The sequence below is a fragment of the Acomys minous genome (genome assembly GCF_964271855.1).
Source record: "Acomys minous genome assembly, chromosome: 5".
NCBI classification, from domain to species: Eukaryota; Metazoa; Chordata; class Mammalia; order Rodentia; family Muridae; genus Acomys; species Acomys minous.
In genome coordinates, this window is record NC_140494.1 from 90,326,695 (window position 1) to 90,344,930 (window position 18,236).

The window sequence follows — 18,236 nt, forward strand, 5'->3', positions numbered from 1 at the left end:
AGTTGAAAGTACCTTTGCCCTTTGAATAGCCCTTAACTTGTAGCAGATAAGAGTGTGTTGTTACTATGTTGTTGCTTCAGGGAGGGCTCCAAGTCTGCTCTTTGAGGTACGATTTGTGGGAACACACATACACGGGGGAACTGGTGGTTCAAAGATACCAACAGCAAACAACCACAGAGTATGTGAGTCCCGGGGTTGGAACGCTGCCACATACCTCTGTTTCTTCCAGCCTTTTGTTGGAGGCAAAGAGTTCCACAAACAAGGGGGATATAATCCGTACATTTACAAAATCTTGTGTCCTCCTCCTGTCCCTAAACAAATTAAACCAGAAACTCAGAAACTTGAGCTTTTGCCTTCTGGGATGCAGTAAGATAGTTCTACCAGCAGAGGGCCAGCTTCGATCTCCTCTTTTTTTTTTTTTTTTTTTTTTTTTATTAGCTGCTGGCCTGTTTTCATGATGTTCAATTCTAATGTTTAACAGCTGGGCTTAGTAATGGGGAAGGGAATAAAAAGGGAAAGCTGAATAGTTGCCTTCCATGCTTTGTGGGAAAGAACTTATGTGTTCAACTGTGGCTGCTGCTGGCTACCTGGCTATTGTTGTAGCTGATTTTAAAAAGTAAGCGCATGCCCGGCATTGGTGTTGCCTCTCTTCTCTCCTCTGCACGTCTCTGCTGTAGACAAGCCCATTCCTACGTCCACATCTGACTCTTCAGATGCCCTCGACTTCAGCCCTCTCTTTCATTGCTCGATTTTATAAGGTGCCTCTACCCGACACGCTTGTCTTGTTACTCATCTTCATCTTTATTTCTTCCCTCAACATGAATTCATTCATACCGTCCTCTATGTTAAAAGGGCTTAATTTCTTTGCTACTATCTCAATATTTCTTAAAAGAATATGAATGCCCTGTGCAGATGTCTGTGGCTCAGTTCTCAACCTCTCTCCTTTTCCTTGTTTTTCAATCTGCTCTATGAGCTGGCAGCTGCGTTCCTTTCTTAATCGGTCAAACTTCTTGCTCAGTTGTTTCACAGAGAGGCCGTGTTTCCAGTAAGTGGGAACCCGCAGCCTTGGCCTCAGAGTAATCCATCATGTGTTATTTGGTAATATTTTTGCTTTTTAAGAATTTAAAATTCATTTTGTCTCTTTATTATTTTTATTTTTATTTTTTGCAATGCTGGGGAATCAAACCCAGGGCCTTATGCATGGTAGGAAAATTTTGCCATTGAGCTCTCTCCATAGCTTTATAACACTATGTACAGTAGCTTTTAAGTCTCCTTGAAAGAGTTCATGGAACTTCAGTGTTCAGGATGTATCAACGAATTAAATACCCACAAGCTGTCTGTCAGCGTTAGAAAACCCTCTCAGAAGGTGACTCCCCCAGTTCACGTGTTTCCTGACAAAGTCAGACAAGGAACGGAGACCAGTAGGTAAAGCACAGAAATCCAGAAGCTTTGGCACACCCTCAGATTTTTTGTGTGTGGAGGGATTCCCCAGACCGGAGAAGATGGCTGCTTCCTGTGGGAGATCAGTTTTGTTGTGACAGGCCTTTGATTGCACTGAGGGACCTTCAGGAAGCGATGGGCTAAAGAAGACTGAAGTTTTCAATACTGATGAAAACTCATTTTATATAAGTGAGGCGATAGTGCCGTCCCCATAACTATTTCATAGGGCAGCATGAGAAGTAAAATTAATTATTTTAATACTGAGTTATTTTGCCTTTTTGGGAGAGAGATGATACGGAAAATGAAGGTGCTATTCTCTATGGTTGAATTATACCTTCTATGAATTTGATTTGAATTCATTATTACAAATGGGCCCTCTTGGCTGGAATCCTTTCATTACAATTATGTGCTGTTGGGTTAAAAATGTTCTGTGCCTTTCTGTTATATTAGATGTGACAAGTATAGGGAGCCCTCTGTCCGAATCAATGCTCATATTCGGATGGGAGCCCAGGGTCTGGCCATGGTCAGCTGGCATCTACTAAGCCATCTCTGCAGCAGTCACTGGCCGTACCTTCTCCGGGGGTCACAGGCAACTCTTCATTTACTTTAGTTCCTCGGTGGGCTTTCCTTCCTTGTTCATGAGGATATTTTGAGAGGTGCCATAGACGAGTGGCAATATTTGTGGTGACTTGTTTCAGGCAGTTGGGAAAGCCAACACAGTGGATTGTTCCATAGTTGCCATCCCGTGTTTGCTTGCTTTTTCATAGCAGAGTAACAATCCCTTGCTGCTCTATGCTGGTCTGGGATCATTGCCTAATGGCTCTTTTCTAAACTAGCCTGCACTTTCATTTGTGGGTCTCAGGTGATCCATTCACAACGGGTGTGTGAGGTTTAACTCTTTCCAGCCAGAGAATCATCTGGGCAACCGGGACAGTACAACTCCCAGGGGTCACTGTGCTGGTGTTGGACTGGGTGTTTCCTGTGTTGTGCACCCACTATCAGCAACTTGCCCTTTCGAGTGAATTAGTACAGCTATTGGCTCTTTCAAGGCGTGTGTCCAACCTGTGTACGTTAATGTTGAAGGTGCCACAGTTAGGGGCTGTGTCGGTGTGAGGTTGTACTTTTGGTCTAGCAAGATGTGGCCATGAAAAGATCTGCGAACAAGTGTAGTCCCAAAAGGAACCTCTTTCATGGTGATGGTAACCCAGGCTTCTTGACGTGAAGGTACTTGGAGAACTATTTAAAATATCCTCTTGGAGCTGAGGGTAGAGTTTATGCCAAGGATAAGGAGAACTCTGAGTTTCAGCCCCAAGATGAATTTAAAAAAGACAACAACAAACAATTCAAATGGTAATGCTCTCAGAGACTAAGGGACTGGATGTCTCTGGGGATGGCTATGAATGTGGGCTTTTAAACATCCTCTTCCACTGATTTTTCAAGCAAGCCAGAACTGAGAACTGCTATTCTAGAAGGCTTTTTGTCCTATAATATTTTAGCAAGGCTGTTTTTCAGGGTTCTTCTCTTGCACTGAAATTTCTCCCTCATGACACATATGTGCCTCGTTACTATACCAATGCTCTAGAAAGAGCAGGGTTCAGGGTTTAGGGCCTGTGTACCCCAGGCTAACTCTTATACTGTCTCCCACTGAGTCTCTGATCATGAACAATGCCGTATACAGTGTACATATGCAAACAATTTCTTCCCTCTCTGTAACATCAGGTGAGAAAAAAATATGCAGCATTATTCTCTTAACATTAAAGCCATGTGTATCCTTTGTGCACATCCTCCTGTATGCTTAAATCATCTCCAAACTATGTATCTAATAAAATGTAAATGCTGAGTAAATGGTTGTTACCTTGTGTTGCATAGCAAATAATGACAAGAACATGTTTAGTACAGACACACTTGATTTATTTTCAGTATATTTTTATCTATGACTGTGGAATCCATGGATGTAGAGGCCATGGGTGTGGAAGGCTGATTACATGCACTGGTTGCTACTGAGACTAAGTAGAGCTCCTTGGTAACAATTGATGATATTTTCAGCTTATTCCTGTTTTATCTTGTCTACCACCTCCTCCTCCACTCACCCACATACACACAACTTTCAAACTCATTAGTCTCTTTTCACTTCTGCTCAGCTTCCTGCCTTCTGCAATGTGGTCAAGATTTGCCCTCAAGTGAATCTCAGTAACACTTGCAGATGTCTGCTGTAACAGACACTCACTGGAGATCTGTGATGTCTTCCTGTGTGGTTACTGACAGATTGTGCTATGGTGGGGCTCCTGTCATATTTGTTGTATACAGATATCACAGTGGGATTATAAGAATAAGTACAGTTCAGGGCTAAAATCCACCTTAGTGGCCCTGCCTCTTTAAAGTACTCTTACCTCTAACAGCAATGAAGTGCTCATGTCTGCACACAGTGTTGCTGTAGGACACTCAAGGGCAGCACTCAGAGATCTTGGGAACCTGAGGGACTTTTGGATTCCACTCAAATCACTTGCCAGAGGGGACAGTTGTATCCACCAGTGATGCAATATGATCTGAAACCCTGCAGAAGTTTTTTACTATCCCCGAGGGCAAGACAACAAGCAGGCAGCCAGGTTCAGAAGACTCTTCTAGCTGCTATAGAATATATCTGGAAAGAAGGCTGTCCGGCCTCTGCGAGGATTCACATGGAAACAAACAGAACAAAGATAAAAGTGCCCCTGCTGAAGGACCGTGTGCACTAGGATTGGGTAATAGTTACAGGTTTGCCCAGGTACGGATGAGCAGGACTTGCCTACATAGGGTCTGATGAAGGGATCTCCTTCCTGCGCCCAATGTAAATGTACTCCCAGGCCAAGGATGGATGGAGGTGTTGGAAAGGGCTAGACATGTAGCCGCATGGCTTTCTGGACACTCTGGGAAATGCAGCAGCTTTCATCTAAGAAGCTCATCTGCTTATCTGGCCTCTCTGGGGATGTAGGGTCCAGTTTAGCTCTGTCTGGATTAGCCTTTCTTTTGGTTTCCAGTAAAGGGAGTCAGTCTTTGGCCTTCTTACTGTGTTCACCATGTGGGTGGCAGCAAAGGCGATGGAGTGTGCTGTGTGTCTGAGGGGATCTATAGTGAGATACAGCTGAGGAGATGAGTCAAGTCGGTTTTCCTGGGCCTTCTCAGTAACAACTTTTGAAATTACTTATTACTAATAGGAAACTGACTTCCCAGTCCATGAGATAAGAGATTCATCTGATAGCCAGAGAAATCTTCATATTCTCTCTCTCTCTCTCTCTCTCTCTCTCTCTCTCTCTCTCTCTCTCTCTCTCTCTCTCTCTCTCTCCCTCCCTACCCCTCTCTCTCTGTATATATATATATGTGTGTGTGTGTGTGTGTGTGTGTGTGTGTGTGTGTGTGTGCGTGTTCTTCCTGTTGATTAGATTGCTCTTGTGGGGCGGGTGAATAACCATGGCTCCTATGAGTTTGTGAGCATTGCAGTCCTATTTCCCTCTAGCCCTCGCTGATGCTGGCTGTCACAGTCTTTTTCACCCTCTCTTTCGTGATGGTCCATGAACCTTAGAGGAAATGATATAGGTGTCTCACTTGTGGCTGGGATCTCTAGGAACATGTATTCTTAACTCTCCTCAGTTCTCAGGTTCTGCATTAATTACTTTCCAATGCATAAAGGAACCCCTCAGATGAGACCTGGGAGAAACGCTTACATTTATAGGTATGAATTTAGAGAGTACTTTGACACTCTGTCTACCTAGCAAAAACAATAATAGTAGTTTCAACCATGGGGCGTGTGAAGTTCCCGACCACGGATTCTTGACCAGGTTTACAGTAGAAGACATATGCTTCTCCCTATGGAGCGGCCCTTACATTCAGTCAGAAACCAGATAGCTACTACCATAACTGTCACCGGTCGTTACTGCAGGCCACAGAGTTAATAACAGGGAAAGGATGTTGATGATTTTCTCCAATTCCAGTTGCCTACCTAGCACTTCCCAGTACCATTACAGCTAGCTAGGAGAGAGGGGTTTCCTGGTCAGCACCAACTTGATTTCTCCGTGTCTCGTGACCAGAGAGTGTCTGCCCATCACATTGCGGTGTGCAGCTGAGAGTGGTGACGATAGCCTCTACTGTTTTGGGGGTCCTTGGAACACTCTTGACCAAGAGCTCAAGAAGAGGTGTCCCACACCTGGCCCTGGGCTTTTTATTTGGCAACCTCTGGCTTTTGAGAGGAGCACTGTCCCAAGTGTAGGGTAATATATACATACATATGAAGGTATATATGTATGCAGGCATACACATAATAATTTATAAAATAGTAGGCTTTCTTAAGCCCCTTTCTTCGGTGTTTTTTATATCTTTCCACATACCCTCTCTTGCTCTATCTCTCTCCCTCATCTCTCTCCATATCTAAATCCTCCTCCCTGTAATTTCTCTTCCCCTCCTCCATATCACCCGTGTTCTGCTATGCCCTCTTCTGTAAGCTCTAGGCTTCTCCACACTTGTCCTGCCAGAAGCTGGGCCTCATTTTCTTGGTGGAGAAGATTAGGCAAAGGTAGAGTTTAAGCCTTTTGTATTTGCCCCGCAGACTCTTTAATAAACCTGCAAGGCCTTAGGAGAGGAATATGTTTTGAAAACAAATCCCCCTATTATTTGTGATTTACTGTGTCAGTTGTCACATCAATTTCCCGTCATTTTACAGTGTTCAAGATACTACAATCCCAATTAATGGCCTAGGAAATTTATATTCAGGGAAGGCAAGTCACTTGCCGTAGTAAATTTTAAAAAAATTATTATTATTTGTCCGGTTATTTGTTTGTTTGTTTCGGTACATAGGTATGGTATGTTTGTATATGGGTATGTACATTCCATGGCACAAGTGTGGAAGTCAGAGGGCAACGTACGAGATTCAGGTCTTTGTTTTTTCCTTGTGGGTCCCTGGAATTGGACTCAGGCTTCTGTATTTGCCGGCAAGCACCCTTCCCCACTGAGCTAACTCAGGACCCGGCCACATAATTGTGAAACAGAACCCATTTTGCTTCTGAAAGGCGTTTCTGCTGCTCCTCAAGCTCTCAGCATACCTTTCCCACCCTGACACAGAGACCTTAGTAGGCTTTTCTCTCACAGAAAATATAGGAAAGCTAAAGTGCCTTCTCCCTCTGTTTCCTTGATACACTGGACTGAAGGCCAGGGGATCTGCATTTTGCAGTTGGATTTAGCTGTCTTCCATCTTAGCTGGAAGGAGGGTCTCCTGTGGTCCCTGATATGCATCTACGCTCATGTGGATATCAGTATCCCCCTTTGTAGCTGGAGAAGGCTGAGTGTTCAAACACTGAACTAGATGGCAGCCGTTGGCAGGTGCGCCATACTGTCAAAGGGAAGTTTTGACTTAGAACCTGAGCCACAGTGCCAACCTGTAGTGTGGCCTCCCACAGAGTTTTAAGTACCTCAAGAGACTTGCAAACTAAAACAAAGCAAGCAGGCCATTTCTTGGCAAGAACTCACCCGAGAGAAGTGGAAAGAAGTGAGAGTGAGTGATCCCAAAATACAGACTCGAGAGAGATAATTTCTTTCAGCCCTAAAAGTACCTGCCATTCCATATTCTCCTTTCCAGTTTTATGGTCACATTTTAGTTTAAACCATTAAGGCTGCGAAGACAGCCACCGGGCTTCTATTCACCTTGCCACTGATTCATACCCTAGAGAAAATTTGTGACCCATTTTAGCCTCCTCTTCCCTGGAAATGATACATTTTTTCCTTAAACTAAAGAAATGCAGAAGGACTTGACCTGGCTTCCCATAAAAGTACTGATCAATAAAGTTTTAAAAAATTGGTTTCTGCATATTAAACATTTTTCAGTGGGTCTGAAGATTTATGGTGTCTCAATTAACCAAATTTCCAATGCATTCTAGGAACAAAGAGTGTTATAAGTGGTTGTTAAGTTTTCCAGCTAGATCCCAGAAGATATTTTAACTCATAATTACCCAAAATGCTGTATGCTAGTGGCAAAGAATAATACAAAATAATGTTTTTTTGTAGAAGTAATTATGCCGAAGATAAAAAAATGAATATGATAATTTTCTATTTTTCGGGAGCGCCAATGTGGAAGAAAAGTAGGTGCAATTAAAAAGAGATAAAATGGAAACATATTCTCAAAGATATTGCCGAATACTTTCAAAACTTTTGGTAGTTTGAATATACTGTTTCTACTGATCCAACTTTAGGACGTAGAGCTGAAATTGTAGTTGGTCTGTTGATACACTTGTCATGAAGCACGTGCCTCGTGATTAGGGCTGTTTGACAAATATGAACAAAGAAGGGGAGCTGGGCCAGGCGTGGTGGCTCACACCTTTAATCTCAGCACTCGGAAAGCAGAGGCAGGCAGATCTCTGTGAGTTTGAGATCAGCCTGGTGTACAGAGTGAGTTCCAAGACAGCCAAGGCTACAGAGAGAAACCCCGTCTCAAAAATAAAGTAAAATAAAATAAGAGAAGGCAGAAAATGTAATTGAGAAGGTGGAGTCTCAGCTCAGTGGTGAAGAGCGCGTGTGGAGGACCAGAGTTCCATGCCAAGCGCTCATGTGGGGCAGCTCATGACCACTAGTCTTTCCAGCTCCAGCTTCTTTCAGCCTCTGTGGGCACCTGCGTTCTTATGCCCACACACTCCACCCCTGGCCCTGCCCCACACAAATGGAATCAAAAAATAAAATAAAACTTAAGAAAGAAAAAGGAATTGAAAGGCAAAAATGAAAATAATGGAAGGGAACACAAAAATCTTTTCGTTGTTGGAATCAGCTAAGATGTAAAGAGAAATGAAGAAGCCAAGGAAGAAGGATGTTTGAGGGGACTAAAGTGGAGTCGTGGAACAGTCAAAGGTAGGAAACCAGCGAGAGAAAGGAAGTGGTGAGATACGAGGCAGGGGCTGCCTGGCACTCAGGTCCGTGGGGCTACACATATCCTGGTATCCACTGTGATGCCACCGGCAGAGAAAAAGACAACTCACAGAGTTTCTTGATCCCACCAGCTCCAGCCCTTTTTTTTTTAATTTATTCATATCACATCTCATTTGTTAGCCCCTCCCTTATATCGTCCTATTCCTCCCTCCCTCCCACTTCCCCCCTTCTCCCCTCCCCTATGTCTGTGATTCAGGGAGACCTCCTTCCCCTTATATATGCTCTTAAGAGTATCGAGTCTCTTCTTGGTAACTTGCTATCCTTCCTCTGAGTGCCGCCAGGCCTCCCCATCCAGGGGATGTGGTCCTTTTTTGAGCCTCACTTTCCCCCTGCTGCTCCACAGGCACTGTACACTCCTTTCTTGCCATTTGTTGTAGTCAACAACTAACTAATCTAGGTTGGATCCTGATCAGGCTGTATGTGGTCTGATACCTGGCTTTGTCCTGCCAGAGTCTCCTCTCTGAGGGCTACTCTCCCCATCCCAGGGTTTACACACTTCGCAAAGCTGTCTTTAGCACATTCACCAAATGTTCATTGTGAAGACCACTTCAGGGTTGGAGGAGATGGGTGAAGGCCTACTCGGTCCTATTTGCTCTGTTATTCATCAGCCCAACATGGCTTCCGTGTAACTTACTTGTCAGTACTGACCACCCAGGGATGCCATCCTGACATGAACTTTCTTGCTCACTCTGTGGCTATTTGAAACATCCTGGGTGAGCCAAAAGGAGCTATTATCTGCATACAAAGGAATTTGAGTTTATCGGGTGTTGTCATAGTGGCTGTGCTTCCACTGAGATATTGGCTAGAAGGCGCCCTCTATAAGTGCAAGGGATTATAGTCCTCAAAGTTGCTTGTTCTGCTGTCTCTGAAGACATTTCTTTTAGGCTGGGCATGCGGGTCAGTGAGGAGAGTGCTTGTTTGGCATGCTCAAAGCTCGACTTTGATCTCCAGAACCATATAAACTGGGAATGGTAGTGCCTGTAATCCCAGGATGTAGGAGGTCGAGGCAAATGAATCTGAAATCAACATCATCCTCAGCTTACACAGTGAGTTTCAGGACCATTTGGAATTACATGGGACCCGGTCTGAAAAGAAAGAATGAAAACAAAACAATCAGATATGCCTCTTCCCAGGTTGCCTCCCGAATACCCTCTGTTGAACACATAATTATCAACTCCTTCTCAATAAATCCCCAGTGCATGGTAGGTGCCCTAAATTGTTTTTAGAGTTGCACACTTCTTTTTTCTGTCCTCTTCTGTTCCTTGCCCTTCACACAGGCACCCAAGCACACATGCAGCGCGCACAGAAGTCCTGACATCCTGGAGAGCTTTCTCTTTCTAATGGAGATATTCTCACCTATTTTGAATTGGGAAGTCAGTGAAGTTACAACCTGAGTTTCTGGCATTTGAATTCTACTCGAGATAATGATCTCTCCCCACATAGATGGTATTTAACTTGTCCTGTCTCCTCCTGCTTGTTACAATTGCAGTCTCTGTGAATTTCACATTTCTTAAAGCCACTGGCAGGAGATTTGAAGCAGCTGCACGGGAGGTATGCCTGCTACCCTCTCTGTTGCCACAGTTTCCTCCATAAAGGCTAGCATGTTCTGGAAGTCTGTCTGCACACTTTGGGGGATGGAAAGGCCAAACTGAAGACTCTCTGAGGGCATCCGGGGTAAAGGATTGTACACATTCCCTTGGTCATCTGAACGCAGCTGCCTCTGTAACAAGCCCCATGGTGACATTCCTGGCTGTCTCAGCAGCCTGTGTGCACTGCACCTGTGCAGTGGAAACAGTTTGTAGAACACTCTTGATTATATGCTCTGTTTTACAATTGGCAAGTCAATGGGTGCTTAGTGAAATGTAAGATAAAGTACACCCTCCATCAAGAGGTTAAGAACGTCAGCTCTGCAGTCGAAAGGCGCATTCAAATCCCAGCTCAGCTAGTTCAGTAATGTCTGTGTGTGGTTGGCAAGTGACTCAATTTCTCTAAACCTCAATTTCCTGATTAGAAAAAAAAAGAAAGAAAGAAAGAAACCAACCCAGGGACTATATATCTACTTTACTGAGTTATTGAGAGGGAGGAGACGGCCTTGAATTTGTGAAGAGCTTAACAACGTTTGAAAACATAGCATGCTTACAATGAACAACAGCTTTAAAAATTTAAAGCAACAACTATGCTTCTTTATTCAGGGAGATTCGTTCTAGGACCTACACAAGACTGGAAAAACCTGTGGATTCCATAAAACACTGTAGTATTTGCATATAACCTATGTGCATCTCCGTGTATACTTTAAATTATCTCTAAATTCCTCACAATTCCTCACAAACTGCAAATAGTTGCTAGATTGTATTGTTTGGGGAATCAAGCCAAGAAAAAAAAGGACACATGTAAAGTTAGTGTATTTACGCTTATTTTTCAAATATGCTTGATTTGTGATTGTATGAATTTAGAATACAGAATTTAAGATTTAGAAAGCTGGCCACACTGTATTCAACTTAAACAATAGCATTTATTTGGTGTCCACTGTGTGCCAAGCAGCACTGTAGACAAAACAGACATTTAAAAGCTGAATTAATTGTTTGCTTTCTTCTATAAATATTCATACATAGTGAATATCTTGGTAGAACACAGAGCTCATAGATCAGGAAATAGAAGGGAAACAGGAGAGGGGGCGATGGAGAAAAGAAATGTTTGATTTAAGTGAAATATACCCATGTTAAGTCTCCACCTCCACAAATAGAGCCCACGTATTCAACGAGGTGAAAAAATACCATTTCATATGATCTTGTCAAACTTGAGGCCACAACCTACGCCCCAAGTCAGGTCTGGCCACCCATCCCCAATACATTAATATAAACAGCCAAAGTAATAGGAGAAAACAGAAAAATGAGACTTATTCAAGTGGAATTACTTGGAAGAAGAACAAAGGTGCAGAAAGTCCTCAAGTCCGCCTTGGTGTCCTGAAGTGAGGTAGAAGTTTGAATATAGGGCCAAGGAATGTTGCCTCTAACAGTCCTGGTCCAGGTGTGGTGCCCCCCCCCCCCCCCCCCGTCATTAGCCCATCATTGCCTGGGCTTCAGTCTCATCCTGTAAGGTAGTGCGAGAAGTTGCTAGAACTCGATGGACTCTCTTTCCAATAGACAAGCTCCCCTTCTGGCTGGAGCCCTTTCCTTCCCCCTGAACAAGATCCCTGGGGAAATTCCCACTTCACTGGAGCCCATTGTTTCAGTAGTTTGATAGCCAGGCTAAGAGACAACGTCCCTTCAGAATACCTTCCCTTCTGCCAGGCTGGCTTGCAAAAAATTAACCCTCCCCCCCCCCCCGCCCGCCAAGCCCTTTATGCCTCCTTAAGAATTTATATTTAGATTTATAAAATATTATTTGATGTGCAAGAATGTTTTGTCTGCATTTGTGTGTGTGCACCAAATGCAGTGCCCAGATCCAAGGGTACTGGGTACCAAACCCAGGTCCTCTGCAAGAAGAACAATTGCTTTTTCACCACAGAACCATCTCTTAGGTTACATACCTCTTCTTATCAGTCTTCTAGTTATACGTATTTATTTCAGTGACATGAAGTCCATTCATATGGCCGTGTGCCATTGTCACCATCCATCTCCAGAGCTTCCTGTGTCTGTGCCCGGTGACTCGGAGCCCATCATTGTTCTTTTCCCTGTCCCTGGAAGCGCCTATTTCATTTTCTGTCCATATGATTTTGACTATCCTTTGGACATGAGGCAATGGTATCATGTAATAAATAGTACATGCCAGTTTGTGACTGGCTTATGGGTTTAGTGCCATGTCTTCATGAGCCACTCCTGTTGTAACAGGTATCAGAAAGATTTCCTTTCAAACAGTCATTCACGACATTTCCTATGACACGTTGGATGAGCTAGTCATCCTTTGACGGGCATTTGGCTTGCATACTCTAATAGCACTGCTGTGCTGTGAACATGGGCGTGCAAATACTTTTGGACCCTTTAAAAAATCTTTTGTATATATTATCAAAAGCTGCATCTCATGTAGTTTTCTGTGTAGTTATTTTTTAAAAACTATCACACTATTTCCACACTGGTTGTGATATTTTATGTGCCTACTATCAGGGCAAAGGACTTTTACTTTTTCAGCCCTCCCCTCAATACTTGTTTCTACTTATTTTTGTAATATTAAATTTAATGAGCATCTATTAATATCTTATTGTGGTTTTGATTTATAGTCAAGCAATGATGATTGGTATTGGTGCATTTTCTGACCATTTGGGGAAGTGTCTACTCAAGTTGAATTGTTCTTTTTAAAAAAAAAATAGTTTTGTTCTTGAGCTGTAGTTTTCATACATTCTAGATTCATAAGAAACCAATAGTCAGTTATATGATGTGCATATACCTGACAAACCATTTGTCTGATAGACCGTTTCTGAGTATTTACTCCTAGTTTTTGCCTTATCTTTCACTTTTTTATAGTTTCATGGTGTTGTTTGATATATCAAAGTTTCAAGTTTGGGGCTGGGTTTTACACTAAAGAGCAGAGCTTTTTAGCATAACAGTATGCCCAAGGCTCTGGTGTCCAGCATCAAATAAGTGTTTCAGCTTTTCTGCTATCTAATTTATGCTTATTTTTTCCTGTGTTTTGAGTGTTGTGTTTAAGAAATTTCTACAATATTCAGCACAATCAGCTTCCCTCCTGTTCTCTTTTATCAGTTTTACATCCACAGCTCTTAGATTTGAGCTGAAATTTGTATGTGGTATAAGTTAAGGGTTCAACTGTATGTTCTTTTATATATGGATGTCTAGTTTCTCCAACACTATTTTTTGAGGAAATTTTTTTTCATATAATGTCCTTTATATTTCACTGAAAAACATTATAACATTTCTTAGATTTATGCTGTGTTGATGACTCTTTAAACCTTTGAGCCTGGGCCACACTATTTTGATTACTGTAACTTTATATTAAGGTTTTAAATCAGGAAGTCTGAGACCTCTAACTTTGTTCTTTTTGAATACAGTTTTGGCTATCTGTGGTCTCTTGCCATTCCGTACGACCCGTACGACAGACTTTCCCGTTTTTGCAGAAATAAAATTGCTGGGCTTTAGATAGAGGCTGCAGCAAGCTGAGATCGCTTTCAGAACGCATTGACATTGTAACTGCACCAAGGTTGCCTAGTCACAAAGATGAAATGTGTTCCTATTTGTGTTTGTAATTTTTTTTTATCCATTTTTAACCTTTCCTCCAACACCTTTTTTTGTGTGTGTGTGTAGGGTTTTCACTTTCTTAGTTACACCTATTTCATTCTTTTTACTTTTTTGTGGTAGGGGTAGAAGCCAGAACCAGGGATCTTACAAACCCAGGGAGTCACGGAGCCACACACTCAGACTTATTCAATTTATTCCTTTTTCAAAAATTAGAATCATCTTCATGATTTCTTTTTAGATTGTGATTGTTAATATCCAGAAGTACAACTAATTTTTGCGTGCGGTAGTTTTATATCCTGAGGCTTTCCTGAAATTTTCATTCTACTTTTGGGTAAACTCTTCCATGTTATCTGCACATAGGATTATGCCACTTGTAAATAGATCTTTTTTCTTCTGGTTTTTTTTTTTTTTTTTTTTACAATTTAGAAGTTTTTAATCATGTTTTTCTTGTCTTGTTACTCCTGCATTTTTCTAAACAATTTTCAATAGAAGTGATGGAAGCTGGCTGGCATCTTTGTTTCTCATGCCTCCTCCTGTTATTAAAGGCAAAGCACCAGATCTTTCATTATTGAGTATGTTCTCAAATGTAGTGTGCATATATATATATATGTATATATACACATACATATACATATCTTTTAGAAATTTGAGGTTCTAATCTCTCTCTCTCTCTCTCTCTCTCTCTCTCTCTCTCTCTCTCTCTCTGCATGTTTGTGTGTGTGTGTGAGTGTGTGTGTGTTCTGTGTTGGATGTATGCTTATGGTTTAAATGTGTAAAGGAAGTTGAATTTTGCCAAATGTTTTTATTATGATGATTATTATCCTGCATCAGTTGAGCTGAAAGTATGTGATTTATTTATTTTTTCCTATTTTGAAGTTTTCCTTCAATATGCTACTGTGGTTTACTTTCAAAATTGATTTTTATAATTTAGCCATCCTTGCATTACAGGAGTTTGTATTACTTTGCCGCACCATATAATCCTTCCCGGGTACCTTTAATGTCTACACGCATGCATCTTGTAGAGAATTTTTATGTCAGTATGTATAAGAAGGTTTCATCTATAGCCTTACGTTTTCTTCATCTTGTTATCAAGGTATGCCTGGTTCCGAGGGCGAGTTTGGAAATGTTAGCTCTTCTTCATTCCTTCTGGAAGACTTTAAGAGGGCTGTTGTAGTTGTGAATATTTGGGAGAATTTATTATTAAAGAATGAGCTGGTCCTGGACTTTGTTGTTTGGTGACTGGTGATTAGACATTTGGTCCTCTTATGTACTTACGTTGAGCTATGTTATTTCCTTACTATTTTTTCTGGGAAGGGTAAACTCTTTCTAAGAATTTCCCTGTTTAACCAAGGTTATGTGTTTACAGGTGCCCATTTGTTCGCACTATGATGAGTAATTCTTTTGTTTTTCATAAAATTATTTGTAATGTTACCATGTCTTCTTTTCCATTCATGATGTTTCTTATTTGAATCTTCGCCCGCCCGCCTGCCCTCCCTCCCTCCCTCCCTCCCTCCCTCCCTCCCTCTCTCTCTCTCTCTCTCTCTCTGACAGTCTAGGTAAAAATTTTCCAGTTGGGTTAATTTTTCAAAGAATAAACTTTTGTTTGGCCAACAATATAATTGTGGTTTTATTTTTCTCTATATTCTTTTGTTTACCTTTAGTCTAAGGTTCATAGCTCTGAACGTCTTCTAAAGTTGTATTTAATTTGCTCTTTTTTTCTAGACCTTTACATGTTTAAATTAGCTTCTTTAAAAAACCTTCTTTACTGTCATATGTGTTTAGAACTATAACTCTCAGACTTTGCATTGTCTTTGATGTAGCTTGTATGCCTGTGAATATTGTGCTTTTATTTTTATTTTTTCAGATATTACTTCTTCAGAATCTGTGTTTAAGAGTGTTTGTTTAGTTTCTACATACATGTGCATTTTCCAGCTCTTCGTCTTCTATTATACATTTCATGTTCTGTTCCCATCAGAAAATGCTTTCTGTCATTTCACTTTTATAAATTTGTCAAGACTTATACTGAGACTGGATACACACACACACACACACACACACACACACACACACACACACACACAAAGTTTTATGGCAAATGTCCCATACTTGAGGAAAATGTAAAATCTGCCTTCATGTGTAGCGTGTTCTGTGTGTGTGTCTGTTTGATATAGTCCATCTATGGTGTGTGGAGTGTTCTGTGTATGTTCAGTATAGTTTATCTAAAATGATATTAACACTCTTATTTTCTCTCCTTTTTCCAATTTGGCTCATTACTGAACACTTTGGTAGTGTTTCCAGTATTATTGTTAGCACAATGTCTTGCTCTTGTTCTATCAAAGTTGTTTTATTTGATTAGATGCTGTGTTGTTTGTTACATGAATCCTTGTAGTTGTTGTACCTTCTTGGGAAGCTGATGCTTTTGTTAGTACGTAATGTGCTTTATTTCTCTGATCTCTAGCTTAAGTTACATAGAAATGGTTCCACCATTTCCCTTTCATTGTGCATGGCAGTAAATCTCAGGCATAACTCTATATTAGCATATAGCTAGGCCCTGTCATGGTTATTATTGCTACATACTCTGTACTCTGGGTCCCTTGGCTGCAGAGTTTATTGTATTTTCATTTAAACAAATTAATAATAAGGGTGCTCATTGTATAGTGTTGTTATTACTTACATCTTCCCTAGGTTCATTTCCTCCTTTACTGCTTGTCTTTGTATTGGGTTGATTTTGTCTGAAGTATATATTTTGGTTTTTTTCTCATTTATGCTTATGAATGATCTATACACATTTCCTTTGTTATATGTCCTCATAGTTTAAATGATGACTAAATTTAGTATCGTGCACATGAGACCATTTATTTTAAATAGATAACATCATCAATCACATATAAAAACATTAGATCCTTATTTATATTATTGATAGAAATTATAAATTAGTACATATTATATACTCGTTAAATGGAACTTTTTAATAGTTTTGTCTTTATTTTGAGATAAGGTTCCTCTCTGTAACCCAGGCTTGCTTTAAACTCTGGGTCCTCCTGCCTCTGTTTCCTAAATGCTTGCACTATAGGCACAGATCACCACGCAAACCTCAATTTTGCTTTCCAAATCCTAGTAAGAATTGAATTCAGGGGAAGTGCATGAGTTACAAAAGAAGCTATGAAGCTATTTTTTTTCTAATTGTAATTCTGTCATGATTTTTTTGGATTTGGTGGTGGATAAATTCATGCAAGTATATGTGATAGTGAAAGTATAAGACCCAATGTGATGCTTCACAGCTTCCTTTCTTAATGGCTATTCTAACCGTATAGAAGAAATTCTTTGAGTTCAATAATTGTGTCAGCTTTGCGATTGGTTAATTTGGGTGTGAAGTTTTTTTCATTTATAATTTTCTTTTTACTAATAAGGTTTGTGGAATCCTATAAAATTTTATTTGTGTATGTATTTTTTTTCAAGACAGGGTTTCTCTATGTAGCCTTGGTTGTCCTGGGCTACCTTTATGGACCAGGCTGCCCTTGAACTCACAGAGATCTACCTGTCTCTGCCTCCAAACATGCTGGGATTACAGGCGTGCACCCCCATGACAGGCTCCTATAAAATTTAAAAATAGAGTAATGCAAGAAAATTATAGCAATAGTTTTTCTTTTCATCGGTCCATTTGCCAGATAATTTTGAATCTCTTACTTTGCATTGCAGCTTCTTTGTATTTTCGTTTGAGACACTCCTTTTAGCATTTCTCGGAGAGAAGTCTTAGAGATAATGTCCCCACGGCTTTACTCATACGAAAGTGATTTAATTCTTTCTCATTTTGAAGGGTGTTTTAACGGGATATAGAACTTTTGATTGGCAGTTTGTTTTTGCTATTTGCTTCAGCACCTTAAATACAAACTGCAGAGCTGCTGGGCTGCTATCCTTCCACAGGGAAACATGCAGAGGACTTTACTTTGGTTCCCTTATGCCTCGCGAGTTTATCTTATCGCTTTCAGGATTCTCACGTCATCTTCAGTTTTGACAGATGAGTCATAACGGATCTCCGTGTAGTTATATTTGAGTTCACCCCACTAGGGTTCAGTAAGCTTCTTATACTTACGTATGCATTTCTTCTTTCAAATTTGGGACATTTGGTGGCTATATCTTCAAATAAACTCCTTTTTGTAAAACGCCTTCCCGTTTTGGAACTCTGGATTTGAATATGTTGTTTGGCTTGATGGCGTTTTGCAAATCTCTTAAGATTAGATCAGCTTTCTCCTCTGAAGCCTCCTCTTTCCCACTGTTTTATTGCACTTTCCCCTTTTTGCTTGTTTTTCATACTAGCTGCCAACGACCACTTTCCAAGTTGCTCATTTCGCCCACCCCTCAAGTTGGCTGTTAAATATCCCTAGTGAATTTTTAAAATTGTTATTTGTTATTTGTTACTGTATCAGATCCAAACTTTGTCTTCAATGCTATTTTTTAAAAGTTTTACATCTTGCCTGAAGTTGTAATTTTGTTTACTTATTTTCCCAATTGCCTTCAGTTATTTGTGTCTGTGCCTGGGTGTGATTGTTCCTGTGCGTGTGAACGCAGGTACAGCCCTAGAAGAGAGCCTCGGTTGTTAGTCTTCACCTTCCAGGGCAGGGTCTGTCCCTGTTGTGTATGCCAGACTGCCTGGCCCACAGACTT

General features: G+C 41.0%; 1 protein-coding gene across 6 annotated transcripts in view; it reads left to right on the forward strand.

Moving 5' to 3' along the window:
• OPCML (opioid binding protein/cell adhesion molecule like) overlaps positions 1-18,236 on the forward strand; it is a 1,121,617-nt gene that overhangs the window by 594,663 nt on the left and 508,718 nt on the right. The window lies entirely within an intron of this gene.